This window comes from Protopterus annectens, chromosome 3.part0 (assembly GCF_019279795.1).
Source record: "Protopterus annectens isolate FY-2018-M chromosome 3.part0, PAN1.0, whole genome shotgun sequence".
NCBI lineage: Eukaryota > Metazoa > Chordata > Ceratodontiformes > Protopteridae > Protopterus > Protopterus annectens.
In genome coordinates, this window is record NC_056731.1 from 556,611,825 (window position 1) to 556,637,124 (window position 25,300).

The window sequence follows — 25,300 nt, forward strand, 5'->3', positions numbered from 1 at the left end:
GCCATCAGGTAGTTTCTGTTTCCGGTGCTGTTCAGCTGTACAGCAGTCAGCATGTGGTTGAGGTACCACCAGTTGGCCTCACCATTTTAATGGATAAGATTCTTGCTTAGTAACGCTTTGCGGTCTCAGATGCTGAGATTTTGGCTGAGATGGCTTTCCAATTCGGTTGTTCATGTCAGATGAGCTAGAAGTGTGCATAGTAGGTAGTTTCTCTCCCCTATTACAAGGGTTTGTATGGAAAGGAGATCCAGAATGCTGTCTCTTGATGTTAGATTTTATGAACACTCAGCTGGCTCCTTCACTGAGGCCCTTTGAAGTTTCTCTGCATTGCACTAGCCAATAATAGTTTATTCAGTTTTTCAAGTTCACTGCATTAGGACACTGTCACTTTATATGCCCTGCATCCCCACACTGAAAAAATCCAGTAGGAATTCTGAACATTGGCTGATTCAGTTCTTCCCTGAGTCCTTTTATGGAGGTTCTAGAAGATGTATTCCTCCCTTCAGCTAAAGTTACCATGGCTTTCTGCAATTCTGCAACTGTCTTTGTGACTTGAGCTATGGTGTCGGTCAGGGAAGACACCTGCGTCTGCAACTGTGACACCTCTGCATTGTGGACACTCTGGGCCACGACTCCTGTTTGAGTAGTGAACACGGCTATAGGCTCCTGCTGGGGTTCACTCACTGTTTTAGTTGCTGTTGAACACTGAGATTTGGCCTCTAACAGGGCTTCCTCTTCCCTCACCTCTTTAACCAACTGAGAATAAGTTAGAGTCTCTTTCCTATTTCTCATCCTCATTTTCCACACAATGGGGTCCATAATTTGAGCTCCCTGAAAATTTGTCTGATTCGTACTTGGTCAGCTACTTTCAGATCCACCCCCTTCTTTAGGATAATCTGGTGGAGCATTTTATCTAATCGATTAATGTAATCAGATAGTTTCTCACCAACTTCTTGGTATGTATGTTCAAACTTATACTGTAGGTCAGCAGCCCTCTCGGTTCTTCCAAAAACATCCTGCAGTACTCCTAAATAGTCCTTGGCCATGCAATCTTGCTTACCCATTCTTAGGTTGCGTATGGTATCCGCAGCTAATCCCTTTAGACTTTAAGCTATCTGCTGCTTCTTCTGAGATTCTGGGATATCCCACTTCTCTAGGGCTTGTCAAGCCTGATCCATCCAGGATTCAATATTTTCCTCTCCCTGAGGTGTGGGTTGTATGCCAGAAAAGAAATGCAATTTGCAGAAGCCAAACCCAGTGAATGGCTGTGTAGACTTTAAGCATTTTTTACAATACTTCACAAAGCATTCAAAACATCAGGCCCAATAGTATTTATGGGCGGTGAAGCTGCAGCTTCTGGTGTAAGGTTCTGACCTACTTGTATAGCTTCCACAGGTATTTTCTCTGTTGCTGAGGTAGTGCACTTCTCAGGGATTACCACACAGACTGCACTCTCACCTGAAATTTGTACAGTTGAAGGTATGTGCTCATACACTAAAGGACTTTTCCATTCTAATAAGGCCAATGTGCTCTGCTCGGTAGAGTCCATAGTGCTGTCTAATAAAAATCCATGGCCTACAACTGGTAAGGATCCTGTGACTTGATGTATTTGCATATCAGTCCATGTGACACCTGGCAACACCAGAACTAAGCAATGCTCTGACTGAGCATTGTGCTGTTTGCACCACTTAGCGGCTACTTCTGGGTTCATGGCTCTGCTGAATTTGGTTTCCACATGTACAGGGGAATAGGGTGGAGTCCAAGGCAGTCCAGGCAATCCTGGATGAGCCCCCAAATGTAGCGCACCCACAGGTGTAGCTGAAGTAGATATGGGTTCTTTCCTACTTGACTCTGGTGACACCCCTACAGGCCCAAAACACCAAGGTGGCAAGAATGACAGATTTCATTCTAGGTGACACATCTAGTTTAAAAGGCAATAGCACAACCACAAACAACTTTTTTCAAAAGTACACCAGTTAGCAATAAGGGAAGGTGAGATATGCATGCACTGAAAACATACATTCACCCTCTTCCCCAGAACTAAACAGAAAAAGGTCTTGACATTCAAACATATGCAAAGAAGGCAATATGAATGAGCAGTAAAGCTTTATAATGCAGCAATACAAACACGAGGAAAATGCAATGTCATTAAGCAATAAGAGAGTTATAATACAACAATACAGATATGAGAAAATGCAATGTAATTGAGCAGCAAATTATTGAAGGCAGCAGTCCTAACACAGGCAAAATGCAATGTCATTGAACAATGAGGATTTATAATGCAACAATACAAATATGAGAAAATGCAAAGTCATGGAGCAGTACTAACACCCTCAACCCCCTTGATAAATTCTAAACAGACCAACTATGAAACACTCTATTATACCTTGTTCACTGATCAGTGACTACTTACAGTTTTGCTGCCGGCATGATGGGGCCCAAGTTGGAGCTCATATGGATCCCAGTTATTTGTAATCCACAAAGCATTTGTGGGGGGGGGGATCCACAATCTTATAAAATTGTAAAATGATGGCCAGAGCCTCTCACCACTCTATCGAGAATATCCTAGTGACCAGGCACCGTGGTTCCTCTGATGAGAAAAGTAGAAAAATCACCTGCCAGAACTCTGGTAATCATCTATGGCTTCTCTGTACTAGGCCCAAAGGAACTTCTCTTCTTGCTGAATCATATACAGGTGTGGAACTACTGGTTTCAGACTTCTCTCCTGATTCCACAAAATACCATCATCCAGTATTTCAGCAAAAGACAGACACAATCTGCTATTTCACTTCCCTGTTCCAAAGCACAAGGAAAGAAAATCCAGTCATGCAGCAAGGCCCTTTTTCCTTTCAGCTCCCTGTTTCAGTCTTCCCTCCTTCAGCTAGTATCTCAGTCTCCTCTTTCGCCTTTGAAATTGTGTTTTATATTCCTAAAAAGAGCTGACCTTGTGATGTAATGAAAAAACTACAGTCTATTACTTCTACAATGAAATACAGTGTGAGCTACATAAATATTAGGTAACTCCTTAGAGTTACACCAGTGCACTGCTCACTATGCTTTGCAAAGAGAGGGGGCCACATTAGGTGTTACCAAATCATGCAAGCACTTACGTTTTTGCACCGTAAGTACACGTATGATACAGTCAGAATCACAGTGCACATGGGTGTAAATGACTAGAGATGTACCTTCTGGACTATATGAACAGAGACATGATGGAGCTCTCTACCATCACCAAGAATGATGCATAATACAAGCAAAAGATTATTGATTTCAGCAATTGGTTTAGCTTTTGAAGTCATTCAAAGACAGTGCATATATGTCAGCCTGGGAATTGATGGGAGACAGTTCCAACAAATTTGACAAGGATGGCCTTCACCTATCCCCTAAGGCTTTCTTATATTATCTAATTCCTGGTCCACCCCCATAGTCCCTGTTTAGGCAATGTCAGTAAAACCATACTGCTATTAGCAATTAAAAATATTCATGCTTTTTTATACCAACATTGTTTTGCCAAAAACATATTAAAAATAGTGACCATTCTTGCTATTAGAAACATTTATGCATTTTGCATATCTTTATTCTCTCTTTATAGCTTTAATAAAGCAATTTTAAATCATCTCTTGTTTTTTAACCATCTCTTGTACAGCTTTACAATTTAACAGGTTGTAAATACAATTTAATTCTAAATAATACAATAATAACCATTATGATAGCTATTAACAACTTGTAAAATATCTTATCCTGTCAGGTTTAATCCAGTTTACCAGTATTTCTAATACACTAATACCTGTTTTTCTCCCCATAAAAGAGTATTGTCAAGAAGGAATGAGATATTTTTTCCTGTAGCTTTATTTTAGACCCTTGTTGTTTATTTTTTCTGTAGCTTTATTTCAGACCCTTGTTGTTTATTTTTTCTGTAGCTTTATTTCAGACCCTTGTTGTTTATTTTTTCTGTAGCTTTATTTCAGACCCTTGTTTATTTTTTCTGTAGCTTTATTTCAGACCCTTGTGCAGTACTGCTTATACAGTCAGTGTAAAACTGAGAAAGTGCCCCTCCCCCTGTAGTACTTCAGCACTGTTTTCCTACCCTATGCTGTGAGAATAGAATGTATGTCAGCCCAACACTTTGGTTATACATTTATTTTATTAGGTTACTAAATAAAGCTTTCACTGTATATTACCTCTAGTAGGTATTTACACCCTCCTGCACAATTGATTTGAACTGTATATATACTATAGCCCATTTGCTGGCTGTACTTGATGCAACTGAGTTTTTTTCTTTTAATATTTACTTGCAAACAGATTATCAGTGACATATATGCACAATTGTGACATTTTATTACAATTACCAAATAGTGCTGTCTGTAAATATTTTAACAATTATGTTTTAATAACAATGATGCTTTAGAAAAACTCAAGCTACTTGCCTGACAATCAGTCTTGTTGTTTATCTTATCTTTTCAGCATTTCCTGTAACTATTCATTTAGTCTAGGAAGGTCTGAGCTCACATTTCATACTCTGTAAACTATAGTTAATTCTTTTAGCATTTTTCCTTTAATGTGATTGTGATTTTCATAAATATGCATTTATACAACATAAATAGACATTATTTTACAATTACCTTACATGGATTTCAGTATTTTTTTTTATTTATTTAACTATTTAACTGTCCTGCCATTAATTTTACAAAAACTGTTTGAATAATACCATCTCTGATTTTCTTTTTAAAATTCAGAATTTTAACTGTTTGGTGTTACTATATAATTATAAACAAATTGTAAAAAACAAAATAGATATTAGTTTAACCAACACATTTATATTTATATTATTTATATTTGCTGTTGTCTGCCTGTTATTCTTGTGTATTGTAACAGATGTACTCTAGATGAAAAGAACACACATGCATGTCTGTCTTGTATATGTATATCTTTATACAAGCATGTCATGTCTTGTGACTTTAAATTTTTACTCATCTATTTTTATGTAATTTTATACACTAGAACAGTTTTGTTTACCTTTTGACTATGCTAATGAATGGCATTCATATGCTTTACTTTACTGTAGTACTGATAGATGTCTTGCTTTAACTGAATGAAAGTAAAACATTTAAGAATGATTTGTCCAGACATCAGATCCTACCATCCTACCATGTATGTTTAACCATTTTCAAAACATAAACATATTATAAAATATATTTCTTTTGCACAGATTAACTGTGTATGCAGGAAGTTCCCAGTCTGTCAGTTCAGCTAATTTATTTCCTTTATCCTGCAACTTCTGTTGAATTTCCTGTAATGTTGCATGGTCTTTCTGACATTCTTTAGTAAGCTGTTCTGCTGAATTTGAAACTCCTATGCACTTTTGAAAAGATGTATGTATAACTTGTCTAAGCTTCCTGAACTCATTGTGTCTGTCTTTTAGAAGTTTACTACATTCCTTTGTAACAAAATGTACTAGGGGTTTTATCAGTAACTGATTTGACTCACATGTGGTGATAGGACATAACTGTTCAACATCAGAATGTAATGGAAACACTTTACCCTTAGTTAATTCGTTATCATGAACAGATCTGTCTTTACAGTCTATTTTTTTAGCAATATGATGCAATATTATTTTATGGCATAATACACAAAATGCAGTGTTTGTTGAAGCACACACTAAACATTTGTCATTTTTCACATGGTTTTCTTTGAGATACCAGTCAAATATTGTAATACATTTGCATAATGCCTTACTATCAACCTGCCCTAATAAGGTTTTACATTTACTAATGTGCTGTGTATACCAACATAGCAATTTACTAAAGTTTGGTTTACTCCTGCATGAATTATAAATAATATCCATACTATCTAGTAATATACAAACAGTCTAGGAATACACAAACTATGTATAAATATACAAACTGTCTTAAGAATATAAAAACTCTCTTAAGAATATACAAACTCTTTAACATCATCCACACTAAATATGTGACACAGAAAAAAGTCTTACCAGTTAGCAAGAAAACAGGTGATCAGGCTGCTGTTGCTGATGGCTAGAAATTTTTCAGAGTCACTTGAGAAGCTGGTGAAGCACAACAGGCAGCGGACTACTGTGCTAGTGGACATTCACCTTTTCTTGAAGAATTTATGGCACTGCGAATTTCTTGAACTAGTCTCACTCCGGATTGTAGATGTCTATAACACTTTACTACTGCAAGCTGCATAAACTGGAATACTTCTGTTTAGGATTTACACATACATACAAATGTTAGTTACTGCAATTTGACTGAAGTGACCCTCTGCAGGGCTTACCATCACTCCTCCTGTGTTTGAATGCAGATTGTAGGTTCAAATGCAGGCTAGCTTGCCATTGAAAAAATTACATTGATCTTATTGCTGCTTGCTGCTGCTTACTTGCTGTGGGATGGATTTTAAGTGTTCCTATGACACTCATCCTTGCTGGCTGGATTCTGCTAAAATTCAAAGTCTGGTTATATTTGCATTCAGTCTGTTGCATACAGAAACCTGCAGAATATACACTGATGAGAGAATATACTTTGCAGCACTTGTCTTTAAGAGCAGTAACCAATAACTTTTATAATAAATCAAACGGAATAACGTTGCAGCTTAAAAGTACTGTTCCAACTTTACTTCTCATATAGTACAGATGATGTGAGAGATATAACATTTACCTTAGGACAAATGAGTCCCTACCATACCTCTAACATAACTGGATTTATACAGCTCTTTATATACAGTTTTAGTCCTCTTGGTATTCTATTTTGGAGAATTGCTTATCCTGTAGAAACAATACTAAGCTTCCTTGTTTAAGAATGTCTTGTAAGAGACCAGCTTTTCTGACAGTGTGAATATCCTGTAACAGTGTCCTGTTGTTCATGCAAAAAAAACATATTTTTGAGGAAACACATTGTTCTGTATTCTATTTGGATCTGTGTATAAAAACATCTGTTCTTGTGCCAGTGCTGATAAGCATATCCTGTTTTCCATGCAGAAAAACATATTTTTGAGAAAACACATTGTCACAGTGTCATAAACATATCCTGTTGTTTTAGAAAACATATTGTGTCCATCCTGTTATTTTAGGAAACATATTGTGTCCATCTTTTATATGCAGAAAAACATGTCAGTGTTCTTTAAAAGCAGATTTTGCATTTTTGCTCTTGCATACATCCTGTTTTTAAGTCTGTAAGGGAAAAATGCCCATTCTTTAAAAGCAGATTTTGTATTTTTGCTCTTGCATACATCCTGTTTTTAAGTCTGTAAGGGAAAAATGTCCATTCAGCAGATTCCTTTTCCAAGCCATGGTCATTTAGTATGACTGCTGATCACATATTACTAAACTCTGTTTCTGCATTTAAGCAAGCCTTTTCTTTCAGCATATTTACAACATAATTAATTTCAGACTAATATTAATAAAATCTAACAGATATAGGTTCTTTCCTACTTGACTCTGGTGACACCCCTACAGGCCCAAAACACCAAGGTGGCAAGAATGACAGATTTCATTCTAGGTGACACATCTAGTTTAAAAGGCAATAGCACAACCACAAACAACTTTTTTTCAAAAGTACACCAGTTAGCAATAAGGGAAGGTGAGATATGCATGCACTGAAAACATACATTCACCCTCTTCCCCAGAACTAAACAGAAAAAGGTCTTGACATTCAAACATACACAAAGAAGGCAATATGAATGAGCAGTAAAGCTTTATAATGCAGCAATACAAACACGAGGAAAAATGCAATGTCATTAAGCAATAAGAGAGTTATAATACAACAATACAGATATGAGAAAATGCAATGTAATTGAGCAGCAAATTATTGAAGGCAGCAGTCCTAACACAGGCAAAATGCAATGTCATTGAACAATGAGGATTTATAATGCAACAATACAAATATGAGAAAATGCAAAGTCATGGAGCAGTACTAACACCCTCAACCCCCTTGATCAATTCTAAACAGACCAACTATGAAACACTCTATTATACCTTGTTCACTGATCAGTGACTACTTACAGTTTTGCTGCCGGCATGATGGGGCCCAAGTTGGAGCTCATATGGATCCCAGTTATTTGTAATCCACAAAGCATTTGTGGGGGGGGGGATCCACAATCTTATAAAATTGTAAAATGATGGCCAGAGCCTCTCACCACTCTATCGAGAATATCGTAGTGATCAGGCACCGTGGTTCCTCTGATGAGAAAAGTAGAAAAATCACCTGCCAGAACTCTGGTAATCATCTACAGCTTCTCTGTACTAGGCCCAAAGGAACTTCTCTTCTTGCTGAATCATATGCAGGTGTGGAACTACTGGTTTCAGACTTCTCTCCTGATTCCACAAAATACCATCATCCAGTATTTCAGCAAAAGACAGACACAATCTGCTATTTCACTTCCCTGTTCCAAAGCACAAGGAAAGAAAATCCAGTCATGCAGCAAGGCCCCTTTTCCTTTCAGCTCCCTGTTTCAGTCTTCCCTCCTTCAGCTAGTATCTCAGTCTCCTCTTTCGCCTTTGAAATTGTGTTTTATATTCTTAAAAAGAGCTGACCTTGTGATGTAATGAAAAAACTACAGTCTATTACTTCTACAATGAAATACAGTGTGGGCTACATAAATATTAGGTAACTCCTTAGAGTTACACCAGTGCACTGCTCACTACGCTTTGCAAAGAGAGGGGGCCACGTTAGGTGTTACCAAATCATGCAAGCACTTACGTTTTTGCACCGTAAGTGCACATATGACACAGTCAGAATCACAGTGCACATGGGTGTAAATGACTAGAGATGTACCTTCTGGACTATATGAACAGAGACATGATGGAGCTCTCTACCATCACCAAGAATGATGCATAATACAAGCAAAAGATTATTGATTTCAGCAATTGGTTTAGCTTTTGAAGTCATTCAAAGACAGTGCATATATGTCAGCCTGGGAATTGATGGGAGACAGTTCCAACAAATTTGACAAGGATGGCCTTCACCTATCCCCTAAGGCTTTCTTATATTATCTAATTCCTGGTCCACCCCCATAGTCCCTGTTTAGGCAATGTCAGTGTTATAAAGCTTCTAACATAAGTAAACAGAATCTGGATAGCATTAAGGTTAAAGCTCAATGGTAACGGCATTAACACAAAATTCCACTCACTGCAAGCACTCTTTACCATGGAAAACCTTAATCTTTGCATCATCAGAGACCTGGTTCAAGCCAATTGAAACTACTCCCATCAGTGCAGGGTTTCAATGCCTATCACATGTTTGGGCTCACCACTTTAGGTGAAGGCTCTAAAGACAGTGTCTCCATATTCTTAAAAAAATCATAAAAATATAAAAATAAAACACTTTATCTCCAGACTACTTAGACAAGATAATGATCTGAAATGTCTCTACATCCATCTTAATATTAACAAAACCCCTTATCATATCGTAACTAACTATATCCCCTCTGCTCATATCTCCCGCCTAACTAGTATGGAGTACCTAAGTATTAAGCCAAAACCATTCTCAAGAGACTTATACATTCTCAAACAAGTATGCCCAGAGACTTCTGGACCTCAGCAATATACTCTATAGGCCAGTTAGTGTCTACTCCAACTAGGGGTGATAAAATCCTGGATTTGGCACTTAGAAATATGCGGCAGATTTGCTCCCCCCCAGTTGTAAATTCACCCTCTTCAAATCAGACCACAACTAGTGACATTCACCATGAGACTGAAGCATGAAGCATCTTCCAATACCTTGGTATTCCAAGGTTTTGCAAAAGGCTAATCTACTGAAGCTGAGGGATAACCTGGCTAAATTTAAAAGTTCCTTCCATTTTAATGACTACACTACTTATGCAAAATCTTTCACTGCCAAATGTTATCCACCATCACCCAGAATGATACCACAGTGCAAGCAGAAAATAATTGATTTCAACAATTGGCTAAGTTTCTGGTGTCATTCTAAGGGGATACGGTATCTGTCTGCCTGGGATGACATGACTGACAGACCTCAATGGCCTGCATCTGTCGCCCCTGGGCTTCCAGATACTGGCCAAGGCTCTTGCCACCCCTATAGTGCCTTTTTTGGGCGCTGTTCCAAAGACCAAATTACCACCATAACAGCTACAAACAAATGCAATCTGAGAGTCACGCTGCTTAATGCTAGAAGTCTAAATCTCAAAATGCACTCGCTCAATGGACTCCTTAAAATGGAGAACACCGACATTTGTGCTGTAAAATAGACTTGATTCAAGGCAGCAGAAAACACCCCTACACTACCATGCTATAACTCATTCCACACCTTTCAGCCCCAGAACTTGGACCGAAGCTCCCAAGGCAGTGATGTTTCCATATTCATAAAGGATGAGCACACCTCCAGACTGGTAGCCCAACATAATGGATCTGAGATACTTCAGGTGCAGCTAACATTGGGTAAGACAGCGATTCAGGTCGTAGCCTGCTATAGGTCCCCAACCATGTCCCAAGACTCACACTCCACGTTCCTAAGCACCCTGGAGAATATTAGGGTCCAACCTAACACTCTCATACTGGGCGACTTCAACTACCCCTCCATTAACTGGGAAAACTACTCATGTACCAATACACTTGCCCAATGCTTTCTGGAATTCATTAATTCCAATGCTCTGGGCCAGCTCGTTCTTATCCCTACTAGAGGTAGCAACACTCTTGAACTGGTCATTACTAACATGGGTGACCATTGCCCTGCACTAATAGTCAACTCCTCCCTGGTTAGATCCGACCACAAACTAATCAACGTGGAAAGCCACCCCCCCTCCCCCACAAAGGTAACCACCATGAAAAACTTCTCCAAAGCTAACTTTGGGCTCCTAAAAACAGAGGTGGGCTAACTTCATGGCAGCCATTCAAATGGAGAATAGTTGCATGGCTGCCGAATCATACACCAATGCACTGTATGAATACTTACACAAATGCATGGATCTCACCATACCCAATAGAACCAAGATGCTCTCCTCAAAAAAAAAAAAAGGATGCCAATCTGGTGGTCTCCTGCCATAAACAAACTCTACAACAGAAGGAGGAAACTGATGAGGAATAAGGCAAAGTCCCAAGACTGGAAAAACTCCCTTATCAGCCTCAACAAAAGGTTGAGATCCCTCATCAAATCTTCTAAAGCTAGCTATGAAATCAGAATTGCAGCAGATAGTAAAGGCAACCACAAGGCCTTCTATAGTTATGTAAAGAATCTCCACAGCAATACCCAGATTTGCTCTGAGCTACTGCACAATGATACCTTCTATACCGAGCCAACAGATATTGCCAATATACTGGATGTCAGATTCAGTGCTATCTTTACTCCTCTCCCCCTCCCAAAGGACCAATCACAATACCAGTAGATTGCCAGGCACACAGTATTACTGCTGCACAGATTAAAACAGCACTGTCCAAGGACAAGAATACAGCTTCTATGGGACCTGACAATATCCCTGGCTGTGTTCTACTTGAACTACAGAGTGAACTGGCACCTCACCTGTGAGCCCTGTTCAATCACAGCCTCATCTCAGGCTTTGCCCCTACCGAATGGCACACTGCTACAGTCATCCCTCTCCACAAGGGAGGAGCGACTATAGACCCTGGGAATTATTGCCCAATTAGCCTGATGAGTCTGATATGCAAAACTATGGAATGCATCATTATGGACCTAATAAACAAGGATATAGGGAATCTCCAAACTCTGGATCTTACACAGTTTGGTTTTGTGAAGGGTATATCATACCTGTTCAACTTAGTTGACTTACTTTGAGTCAGTCACCAGAGCTGTGGATGAAGGCAAGGTGGTTCATACAGCCTACTTTGATCTGGCCAAGGCCTATGATAACATTCTCCACTCAGGAATCATAGAAAAACTCACTAAGCTAGGCATCAACCCCTATATCACTAGGTGGGTTACAAACTGGCTCACAGATAGAACCCACAGTGTGAAAGTAGCTGACTCCAAGTCAGACTGCTAACCAGTCATGAGTGGAGTCCGACAGGGTTTGGTCCTGGGTCCTCTCCTCTTTGGTATCTACTTCTCTGAAGTCCAGACAAAGGGACTCTGGCTGACAAAGTTCACACATGATTGCAAGTTGGGAGCTATTATTAACTCCACAAGTGATGTTGACATCCTACAGAAAGGCCTCAGTAACACCAATGACTGGTGTCAGAACCATGGCCTTAAGCTCAATGCCAAAAAATCTGTCGTCATCCCCCTTGGGAAAAACCTGATTCCCTTGAATTACCACATTGATGGTAGTCCGCTGAACACAGAAGGCGTTATAAGAGATCTGGGAACACAGGTTGACAGCAACCTCTCTTTTGACCACCACGTTGCCACTGTGGTCAGAAAGTCCTTTTATGTGGCACATCTCATTACTAAGGGTTTTACATCCAGGAAGAAAGAGGTCATTGCCTCCCTCTATTCTTCCCTCATTAGGCCAATCATTGAGTACAATGCCCCATTTGGCATGTACCTCACTAGACACCTGCAACAACTGGAGAGGCTGCAAAAGTACCTCAGAAAGAGGATCCTAGGCCTTAAACACGTGTCCTATATGGACAGAATCAAAAACTTCCAACTATTCTCTGTCTCATATCACCTACTTAGAGGCAATCGCTGTTTGACTTACAAAGCCACGTCTGACCCAGCTCTGTTAGAAATGCTACATCTAAAGATATCCCAGTCCCTCCACACCACACGCTCCAGAGACCTCAGCCTAATTACCACAATCAACAGAACATGCTGGAGGGACAGGTTCATAACCCAGAAACTGCTCATGCTATGGAACAGACCTCCCACACATGTCAAGAAAAGCACCTAGCTGACCCTCTTCAAGAGAAATCTTGATGAATGGATGGAAAATAGAAAATTCACCCCGGGGATCACTCCAGTGGCTCTACTCAGCAGAGACACTAGGAACTAAGGTCGGGTGGCATGATGCCAGGCTAATCCTATGGGCTAGGCTTGTAAAGGATCCAGGGCCATTAGCCTAGTACACACCTATGAGCCTATGAACCTATGAACATGATCTGCATCTGTCAACCTCAGAAATAAATACAATGGCAAATTAAAAAATAAACTCCTATAGTGGAACTCAAATATAAATAGGCTCTAAAATAAAAGAAAAAAAACTTACGGCACACAAAAGTAAATATAAATCTTAACATTACAAAAACACTTATACTAAACTAAAGAAGGAATTCTAGACTCTGATCAAACAACCAGAGCTAGGTATGAAGTAAAAATAGCCATTCAAGGGAAATATAACCAGAAATCCTTCTTTAATTATGTTAAAAAATGTCATAAACAATACCCAGCACTCTCCAGATGTCGTAGTTAATGATATCACATACCCAGACCCAGAGGACATATCCAGTCTACTAACAAAGAAATTTAGCTCAAATTTCACACAAAAAATTATTAGCTCACATATCCATACATATACCCCCCCACTCCAATCTTCATGAACAAGTTCACAAGGTGCTAAGACCAAGAACACAATGTCTGTGTGGCCACTGGTTACCCTGAAACATGAGTCGTCTGATCTCCTACAGAAGATATTCAGAATCAGCCTCAAAACAGACTTTTAGCTGGATGACTGGAGGACAGCAATAATCCCTTACACAAAGGTTGGGATTCAATGAACCAGGTAATTATGAGAATAGTCTCATCTGTAAGGCTATAGAAAGGGTCATTATGGAGTTAATATTTATAGACATAGATAGCCTACAGACTTGTGACTTAACCTATTTCAGATTCATCAAGGTCTGGGCCTGCTGACTTATCCTGGTAAACTTCTTTGAAAAAGTTACTGAAGCAATAGATGAGGTCAAAGGAGTGCATTCCAGATATCTAGACCTCACAAAGTTGTTTAACACCATCCCAGGCTCTGGTATCATAGATACATTTTTCCAGCTAAAACAAATGTGTATCCCTATGTAAGTCCTTGGATTGCAAATTGGCTCACAAGTAAAACCCAGGAAGTTAGGGTGGGCTGTTATATTTCCTCCTAAAGCCCTGTCATTAGCAGTATACCCCAGAGTTTAGTCTTTGGACCACTCTTCTTTGATTTTTATTTCTGTGAGGTCAAAGCTAAATTTATGGTTTTGTAGATGACCAAGTCTGCAAATGACTGCAAACTTAGTGCCATCATAAACTTGCCAAGGACACCATGATCCTCCAAGAGGACTTGTACCAAAGAATAAGCAGGTACCAAAACGATAAACTAAAACTAAATTAAATGTATAATAGTATCCTTTGGTATGCCTGACTTCCTTTGTAACAATCACATTAATAACATACCCATGAAAACTGATCCTAGCTAGGGGATCTGAGAACTTATGTTGACAGTGAACTGTCCTTTGATCATCATGTATTCAGTGTTGTAATGAAGTCCTTTTTCATTGCACAGCTTTTATCTAAAGGTACTGCTTCCAGACCCAGATATGTAATTGTTCCACTGTACTTGGCACTTATTAAACCCATCATTGAGTAAAATGCCTCTTTTGGTATATGCCTGTCCAAATACTTGTCACAAGTGGAATGACCACAATCCTTTCTCACTAAAAAAAAAATCAAGGCCCTAAACTGTAAAATGCATGCAGACATTCTCAAAGGCAGTATCATACAGGTTAGTGAGAGGCATACCTTTGCTTTGCATATAGACCTACAATAAACTCCATTCTGTCAGACATATTACATATCCACAATGGTATCATACACACCTGATCAAGGGACCTCGGTCTCTATTGCAAAATAAGTAGAATATATTGAAGTGATTGGTTTGTATCACAGAGAAAAACACTTCTGTGGAACCAGGTTTCAATCCATATAAATCAAAGTACTTCTTTTATTCTATGCATATAAACAGTAAAAATGGCAAGAACCACCACAAAGTGAAGTCCAAGGTTTAATCACATTAAAACAGCATAAAATGACATAAAAACAGAGCAGACGTACTGATGTGTAAGCGCTTTCAGGCTAATGCTCTTCTTCAGACAACTTACTAAAAATTCAAACAGTTCATATAATGAGTTACAACCAATCACAAATCAATAATTTACCCTCCTTTTCTTTAGGGCTGGCTTAAGGGGAATGACATAATTAAGTCCCAGGAATCCGTGAGCTATTAACTCTATAAGCCATCTGGATTGCTATGCAAATGTAATTTGAATGAATGGGTGGGTAACTGCAAATTAACCCCCAGTTGAGCATCCCTTTCCCTCATGGAAAGGGAAAATATGTAAATGTCCCAACATATCCTTGTTCAGCCTATCTCTGAGTTATTTGTATGCAGAGCATAAAGACTAAAAACTACCATGGGAATGTAAGGCTAGGCTTAAGATGCTCAAAGAGCATTAACCTTATTAAGTATCTATGAACCTCATATCTGTCACCGTACCCCATGACTTGACCCATTCAGTGAGTCTGCAGTCCAGGACAATCAGCAAGATTTGTGCCCACTAACGGCGACGTGTCACCAAATAAGGTACAGTTTCTGGTTTTCATTCAGTTACTCTGTGATGACATAACATAATTCCCTGTGCAGAGATATAATTTATAAACCATTGTAAACCATTTCCCACTTATGTACCATCATTATACACTCTCTGCATACTTGTCCTTGAATATTCCCTTTGAATTGTGTACTTGATGATAGAAGTATTTTCTATGCATTCTGGTGGTATATAAAGCACACTGTTTTTCTGAATTCCTCCATATTTGTGTGTGTATGTACAAGAGTGTGTGTGTGTGTGTGTGTGTGTGTGTGTGTGTGTGTGTGTGTGTGTGTGTGTGTGTGTGTGTGTGTGTGTGTGTGTGTGTGTGTGTGTGTGTGTGTGTGTGTGTGTGTGTGTGTGTGAGACTACCATCGTTTTTATCAAGTGCAAAGAATTTGTCAAAGTGCTCTACTAGTCGATTGCAGGAAGAAATGAAGCATGGAACATTTAATGTTGCATTCTCTGTGATCATGTTTAATTTGAGAATATGAAACATAGTAAGTGAGAATGGGTAGCATTGGTGAAACCTCTGGATATACCAAAATGTTTGTCATTGGGCTAGAGTATGTATGTATGTATGTATGTTCAAACGTTTGTTGTTTGGGGTAATACTAGGGAAATGGGATAGATGCTATTGTATGCATGGCTACTAGTATTCTTGAAGTGTCTTTGTGTCTTCTTCAGTGGTACGGTTAGAGTAGGGGTGTTTCGAAACCTAATATGAAGGCATTTGGTTAGGTAGGGGTGGATTAGTATCAGCTCATATGAGTAAAGTGGTACGGGGGTAAATCTCCACTTCCCTTACCAGTGTGCTAACCCTATCCATAACCCTACTACTGCCCATAACCTCAATCATACACTTTAGGTTACTAAATACCTTTTTACTAAGAGTGCCACTCGATTGACAGTGTTTTATTTGCAAGTTAGTGATCCAGTTTGTGTTTTCGTTTTTTTTAATTCTTTCACCAACTTCCACAGGCCTCTGTTTGGTTTCTTTATGTGATACATGTACTTTCAGCCATGTTTATTTTCAATCATTTGGTTTGTTGATATCCTAGCATCAATGTGTGTATCATAATAAGTGCACTCGACTTTTAGTGAGTATCTCATAAACAACAACTCATATACCTATGTCTGAAAACTTTCTATCCTGTAAATGCCTCAGAAATACAGAATAAAGAAAGACAAGAAGCCATACTGTACAAAACTCCATAACTCCAAATCAAACAACCTCAAACTCTTCTGGTCTTCTATCAGTCACCTCCTCCACCCAGTCTATATCACCCAAATCCCCCACCACTGCAGAAAAAGAATGTATTATCTCCTTATTCAACTCACACTACTTAGAGACAGTAGTTTCACTTCTAAAAAGCTCAACACAGACAGCAATAATAATTATTTATTTTATTTATTTATTGCATTTGTTTACCAGGAAAGTCCACTGGGCCTGAGATGAGCCCATTTTCAGTGGAGGCCCAGGGAGAAAAGCTCCACATTTAATTACATACAGAGAAATTATTACACAAACAATAAGACAGTAGAAGCACATTAACATAAGATAATGCTGACATAAAATAGCGTTGATAATGACATTCCCCCAGATTCTCAAAAGCCTGCACGGAGTGCAAGATGGGTGCAGTAGCTCCCGCAGGCAATATGTCTGCCATGCGATCCAGGAACAGCCATCAGGGGTGTGTACGAGAGCTCCAGCACTAATCTTGCACGGACTAAGCCCTGGTATGCAAATCACCTCATCTGCTGGAGAAATCCATGCAAATGAGGTGATAGTGCAATCCAGGAAGCTTGCAATAGTCCGTGTAACACAAATGCAATCTGCAGAAATTTACACAGTTACTAACCGAGTACATTTCTGCAAATTCCAAAATGGAGCTATGACAGCACCAAATAAAGGCTGCATATTATTGAGGAAGCATGCCAATGGCCAAGTAGAAGGCCATTGATATTGCAAACCATAAAAAAAAAAAATAAAACAACTTTTGTTTTCACCAATCTCAGCCGTGTAAGCATAGGGCAGTGGCACGCAAACGGGATTGGGGGGAAAATAATAAAATACACTGAAAATGAGCATTCTAACAAAAATCAGTATTCTGCCATGCAAGTCAATGGCAGGCAAAAGACAACTTGGCCAGTGAGTAGTGGTTGCTAATGGGGGAGGCTCAGTGTGGGACATGTAACTATGCATTAGTAGGCAATCCTATGCAAATGAGGGAAAGGTTAGTGAATCCCAGATTTTCCCGGGGTGTGAGGCAGGTCCCAAGAGTGTACGAGTATAAATAGCTGGATGCAAGACTAGGAGATAGGTGACATCATGGGGGTGTGTGTCAGGCATACTGTAAGCGGATTGGAGACCTGTGGCTTGAGATTGCTCCTAGGTTAGCACAGCTAAGCTAGGGGTGTGTCCTAACCTGCCTAGCACATTTTACAAAGTGTAAGTGGGTGTGCGTGCCGCGCACCAGGTTCTACAGGAAGAAAAAGGAAGTTAAACCAGGAAAAAGCAGCTCTGTGCACATCTGAGGACTCTGTTTGTGTGGCGCGCACACTGGCTTAAACAGGGAGGCAATGGGAAGGGAAAACAGCTGTAGGAAAGTAATCAAGGAGAACTAGCTTAGCTGACAGGTGAAATGTATCAGAATCAGCCAATTACACAGGCAGCAGACCAGCCCAGCCCAACACACCACTATAAACTATGCAAACACCTTTCCCCCTTGTTTTTCCCAAAAACTCTGCACCACCGGTGTATACAGACGGGGAAATTTTACAAAACAAAAGCAAGAGAAAAAATGTTAGGGGCTGCTTTTGCTATCATAAACCAGCATGTGCAAGAGGCTGAGGGTGGTGAGGATGTGAATGCTGCTGAGCAACCTACACTGAGGAGACAGAGAAAAGTGTACAGACCTAGGGTAACCTACCAAGGGCTACATGAGCTGGAGATAGTGGAGCACTATAGGGTGGACAGGGACCTCCTACAGCAAATTGTTGAGCTGTGCCGGCCACGCCTGACACACAGAACTAACAGAGGGGAACCCATCCCAGTGGACACCAAAGTACGTGTAGGTCTAAGAATACTAGCTACAGGTACCTTCCAAAGGTCAAGTGGAGATATGATTGGGATTTCACAGGCATTGGCATCCAGGGTACTCCACCAGTTCCTGGATGCCATGTCAGCACATGTCGGTGAGCATGTATATTTCCCCATCACCCGTGAGGCATTGGCCAGCAATATGCATCTCTTCCACCAGATAGTAGAATACTCTGAGGTAGTGGGTGCAATAGACTGCATGCACATATGCATTAAAGCACCACCAGGTGAGCAGGGTACGGTCTACAGCAACTGCAAGGGCTTCCCCTCCATCAACTGCCAGGTCATGTGTGATAATAATGAATGCGTGTGCTGGCTGCCCTGGAAGCTACCACGATTCCCACATCTGGCATCTGACACAGCTGTACCAGGCATTTGCCAATGGGGACATACCACACGGTCACCTAATGGGGGATGCTGGATAAGCACTGGAGCCATGGCTGATGACACCCATCAGAAATGCACACACACCCGAACAAGAACTCCATAATGATGCACACACGCAAACATGAATCATAATAGAACGTGTGTTTGGGATGCTCAAGTCACGGTTCCGGTGCCTGGACACATCCGGTGGAGCCTTGCAGTACTCACTAGCTACATGTACCCAAATTGTCCTTGTATGTGCCATGCTACACAATATGATCCTGCAGAAACAGCTGCAGCAGGAACAGCACAGAGCAGGGCCACACAGCCCCCCCACCAGTGCCAAGGCCTGCAAAGGCGCAGAGTGACTCAGAGGAGGAACAACCTGAGCCTGCTCCAGTAGGCAGAAGGAGGCGTGGCCAGTATGCCCTGGCCTTGGCAAAGAGGCAACGCATAGCGCATGCACTGACACAGTAGGGACCCAGGGAATGACACCTCTCTCTGACTCGCACATACAGTAAAAGGGATGCCAAACATGACACTACCTGTGCTCAACCATGTATAGGGAGTGTACTATGTGCATCTGACATAGGCAGCCCTGCATCATCACCCTCAATACTGGGACACCCACAAGGTAATTGACTCACACATGCCAGTCGCAGGGGGGCACATACCCAACAACAGTCACAGCCAGCAGGATAGGTGTAGACAAACACAAACAAATGGTGTACTATGGCCTCTGAATGAGCCCCATGGGTAACCCCTACCCCAGCCCTACACAAACAGACTACAGCAGGCCAGCCAGTTGGATGTCAGTTCTGAAGACTAGAAAGTCAGAAACTAATATGTAGGTAGTGAAAGCTATGATCTGTAGTACACTGGTATGCCTCTAGCCAGCACTATAGGTAAGACTACAGACTGAAATGGTGTACCTGACATATCAGTACAGTCCTAGCAACTGTGTAAAAGTGTAAGGTATGCCCCACCGTCCTATGTACACTTATAGTAACTGTCAGGTGTGCCCCACCCCTGTGTAGAAATGTAGAAACAGTTTGGTGTCCCCCCCACTAAGCAGAAATGTAGCAACAGTCAATGCCAAATGACTGATGTATACCCTGCAGACACAGCATGCTACCTGTTGGTATACAGCACAAAGGTCAGCACCGCAGTACAAACCACCTGGACTTGATCCACACATGCAATATAGATGGCCATACTGGGCATGCTCACACACATACAGGAATGAAGGCAATTTCAGTCAACGAGATACTGAAAGCCCATATTGGGCATGCTCACACACTTAAACACAAGAAGGCCATTTCAGCAAACAACAGTGGACCAGACATATCTGGCAGTTGCAGTTCTCGGTGCAGACACATGTCAGTATGCACCACTCCTGCCTTGCACACACAGTGGATAGGAATACAGACATATATGTAAGGACAGCACACTATAATAAGCCAAAGGTAGACGGACATAGATGTGTTGAAAAGGGTGACCATGACAAGGAGACATCTGGGCCTGTCCCACCCAGCACACAGCCAAAGGGCCCCAAACACATGAGGTGCAGGTGTCACTCACTGCAGATACTAGCCACCAGTGTCTGTCAGCATGATGGCGTGTTGCACTTGCCAGCTGTGCAACATGACTATACCAGGAAGATGTCACTTAGTAGTTGTATACACGTACCTGTGGCATATGACCCTGTGCGTGCCCGCATGTGGCATGTCAACCCCAACATGAATGGGTTATGGCCCATGCACACACCGCCCTCCCCATAGCAGTATCATGACAAGTCTGCTGAGGTCATCCAATGTGAAATACACCTTTGGGGGAGCTGTAGCTCAGTAATCCCCATGGCACATCCCATAACTGTGTACTGCTGTACTGATAAACTAGTTAGGTAATAGTCCTAACCCCAGACTTGGCAACTGTGTGAGTGTGTGTATGTGTGAGTGTCTCAGTTTCTGCCTGTGTAGAGAGAAATGCTTTCTAGGCAACTCACACTCAGTACAGTTCATATACACAACATTGGCAAGGTTGCAGATGTCATGCACCTAGAAATACACCTCTGGGGAAATCATAGCCCAGTAATTTCCATAGCGTGTTTTGTAACTGCGTACTGCTGTAGTGTGATAAAATAATTAGGTAGGTATTCTAACCTCAGACTTGGCAACTGTGTGTGTGTGTGTGTGTGTGTGTGTGTGTGTGTGTGTGTGTGTGTGTGTGTGTGTGTGTGTGTGTGTGTGTGTGTGTGTGTGTGTGTGTGTGTGTGTCTGACTGCATAGAGAGCAATGTTTTTTAGGCCACTCACAACCCGTACAATACACATACTCGACTTTGGCAAGGATGCTGATGTCACTCACCCAGAAATACACCTCTGGGGAAACCATTGCCCAGTAATCTCTGTAGTGCACCTTGTAACTGCATACTGCTGTAGTGTGATAAAGTAGTGAGGTAGGTGTTCTAATCCTGGACCTAGCAATTGTGTGTTGGTGTGTTAATCTGTGTATGTCTGACTGAGTAGAGAACAATGTTTTTTAGGCCACTCACACCCCATATAATACACATACTCGATTTTGGCAAGGCTGTTGATGTCACTCACCTAGAAATACACCTCTGGGGAAATCATAGCCCATTAATCTCCGTAGCGCATCTTGGAACTGCATACTACTCTCGTGTGATAAAGTAGTGAAGTAGGTGTTCTAACTCCTGACCTAGCAACTGCGTGTGTGAATCTGTGTGTCTGACTGAGTAAAGAACAATGCTTTTTAGGCCACTCACACCCCGTACAATACACATACTCGACTTTGGCAGGGCTGCTGATGTCACTCACCTAGAAATACACCTCTGGGGAAATCATAGCCCAGTAATCTCCGTAGTGTGTTTGGTAACTGTGTAATAAAGTAACGAGGTAGGTGTTCTAACCCCAGACCTGGCAACTTGGTGTGTGTGTCTGACTGAGTAGAGAGCAATGCTTTTTAGGCCACTCACACCTCATACAATACACATATTCGACTTTGGCAAGGCTGCTGATGTCACACACCTAGAAATACACCTGCGGGAAAGTCATAGCCCAGTAATCTCTGTAGGGCGTCCTGTAACTGTGTACTGCTGTAGTGTGGTGTAGAACTGTGGTAGGGTTCCATCTCCACCCATGGCAGTTCTGGATGTTTTGTGTGTGTTGCAATGTCTGTGTATGGAGCAATGCATCATAGGCTACTCACTTGCGGTACATTTCAAATGCCATACATTGCCAATCCTGCTGATGTCATTCATTGTGAAGTAAACCTTTGGGGAAAAAGTTCTTTAGTAATCCCTGTGATGTGGCCTATAACAGCTTTATGCTGTAGTGTGATGTAGACCTTGATCAGGGGTTCTATATCCACACATGTCAGTTGTGGATGTTATGTGTGTGCCTCACTGTCTGTGTAGGGAGCAATGAATTTTAGGCAAGTCACTTGCAGTACAGTTGAAATGCCCTACTTTGGTAAACCTGCTGATGTCATTCAATGTAAAATACACCTTTGGGGAAGGATATCTCTGGCAATCCCTGTGGTGCATCCAATAACAGCTCCATGCTGTAGTATGATCTAGACCTTGATCAGTGGTTCTATACCGACACATGCCAGTTGTGGATGTTTTGTGTGTGTCTCGTCTGTGTAGGGAGAAATGCATTTTAGGCTAGTCACTTGCAGTACAGTTGAAATGCCCTACTTTGGTAATCCTGCTGATGTCATTCACTGTGAAATACACCTGTAGGGAAATAGTATTCCAGTAATGTCTGTGGCGCATACTATAACTGTGTAGTGCTGTAGTGTAATAAAGTAGTTAGGTAGGGGTTCTACTCCCAGACATGACATGTGTGTTTGTAACCTGTATCCTGTGTAGAGGTGAGTGTGGGCATTGTGGAGAGGGGGGTGGGTTATTTTATGGTGGCCCTACTATATATCACAATGTCAACCATACAGGTATAACAGATGTAAATTAGCTGGGAGGCTGCAGTGCAAAGCCATACCCATACATGTGACATCAAGGCCAGCCAATCCAAGTTAGCAACCCCACTATTACCCAGAGCACACAGTCAACCAATGCAGCAGCCAATACCTGGGTAGTACACTGCATATTGGCCACTGATAGTAGCTATGCAGTGATAGCAGTGGGCTACAGAGGGCATGTCACCCTGCCCATCTGTCCAATATGCATGTACATGCAGACAGTGCACCTCTACCATGTTCCCTAATGGACACCTGCATCACCTGGTGGTGCCTTCACATGGTACTCACAATGGACATACCATGCCTGACAACATGTCCTGTATGGACAGATGACACTAACATCAGGGAATGCTGTCGGCATGCCATCAATGTAGGTAGAGGGTAAACCTGCTGCCCAGTACCAGTTCCTGCCACAGGTGGGCAAGACTGGCACATCCAATGATAATCTGTGTTCATAACATGTGCCAGACACCCCAGGTACAGTTCCATATGTCACTGTACATGCATGTAGGAGGTGTGCACATCCCAGACACCATCCATGTCATGGACTAAGGAACATACACATGGCATGTGGTGCACAGCATTGGCCACACACAATAATCACCAAGGTGACTGGATGGGGGATGCAATACCCACCTGTGTGGGCAAATGCAGTAACTACAGGGCCTGAACCACAATACAGACCATTGTCATGTGGCCTGATGCCAAGGTATACCCATCACCTACCCTTGCAGAGTCTGCTGGCACAGTTGACCACCACACACCCATGTAGACATGCACTCATGCATGTCAGAACTGGAACCCTGTGTGTTCGTTTGTGTGTGTGTGTTGTATGGTGCGTATGTCTACATCCACACTCACTACAACCACCCAGGGCATACTGAAGCATGCTGTCTGATGTGTGACATCTCCTCATACTCTTTGCCCATACAGCCCCCGTATGACCCATGTGGTGTATGTGATACCTGCACATTAATGTGTTGTGGCAATCCCACTAGTGATGAGTTGCACTCCTGGCCCTGTCAAGTGGTCAGTGTGTGTGCATCCCTGTGTGAGTGTGCCTGTGTTGATGCTGGCACCTGCTCATGCAGACAGGCATGTGTACGACACCTACCGTATATCTACTGGATCCCTGTTGCAGATGTCACTCACCCTCACATATATGTTCTGAGTGCTCCACATCAGGTAACCCATGTGGTGCGTCCAATAACTGCATCAAACTGTGATAGCACTACATAGTTGTCAGGGGGTTGATACCCTGTGCTGGTAGGTGTGTGACACAAACATGCTTCAGTTTTACACTCCCACCCCTCCCTGACATGTATTTGCCTCTGTCTGCCTCCCTCACTCCCTCTCTGGTGGATGTGGAGACCCACACCTGCCTTGCTTCAGCAGCAGCATGTGTATTCTATGTGATGCTCATGATCAGCTGATGGCCTCTGCATGAATTTCATCTCTCCCCTAGCTGATTGCTGATTGTGGAACAGCTGTGGTAACAATCCCATAGCAAATTGCATGGAAACACATTCCAATACCTAGGAACATCATGGTGGTGTTGGGCCTTTTCAGTTGCTGTTCAGCAAACAGCATCTCAGATGGAGTGGGGATTTACCTCCAATAACATACACTGTGGAAAGAGGGCAACAAACAGGATGGGAATGTGCCTGACCTGACTACAGACTGTAAGTGCTGCTATACTGCATTTGGAGTAATGTTGGTTTAATAGTATTTGTCTGGATATGCCTGTGGTACATGTAGTAATACCTGCCATGTCAGTTCCATGTATACGAGGAATCCCCATCTTCAGGGTCATCTGTAGACTGGACAGAGTTGTACCTATGGTTTCATGTGTTATCCACAGTGCATCTCTCTGTGGAATGCAGATGGTAGTGTGAGGATTGCAGTCTGTAGATGGTGAAGGCCGTGACAGTTACTGACTTCATATCCCTCATAGGACATATGTTGCAACAAACATCATTACAATGGAAAATATACAAGGTTATCACAGCAACATGTCTATACTGGCCCTGTGTATGTGCTGTCAGCCACACCACTGTCAATGTTTTTACATATGGCGCATTAAGTGGTGCATATGTGCTGTACGCCATAAATAGTGTCATCATATCTGATAACAAGCCAGTGATATATCAGATTGCTACACATGTCATGTACAGTAGAGGTTATATTTCATGACATTAGCTGGACATTCTGTGGATGTTTGTACAGTACTGAGGTCTGTGTAGTGATGGTGAATGTTGGCAGTGTGTGTATTGTTAATATGTACTTTAGCCTGTGTACAGACTGTGGTAGATGTCATTGTCCTAGCTCCCCTTCTATCAG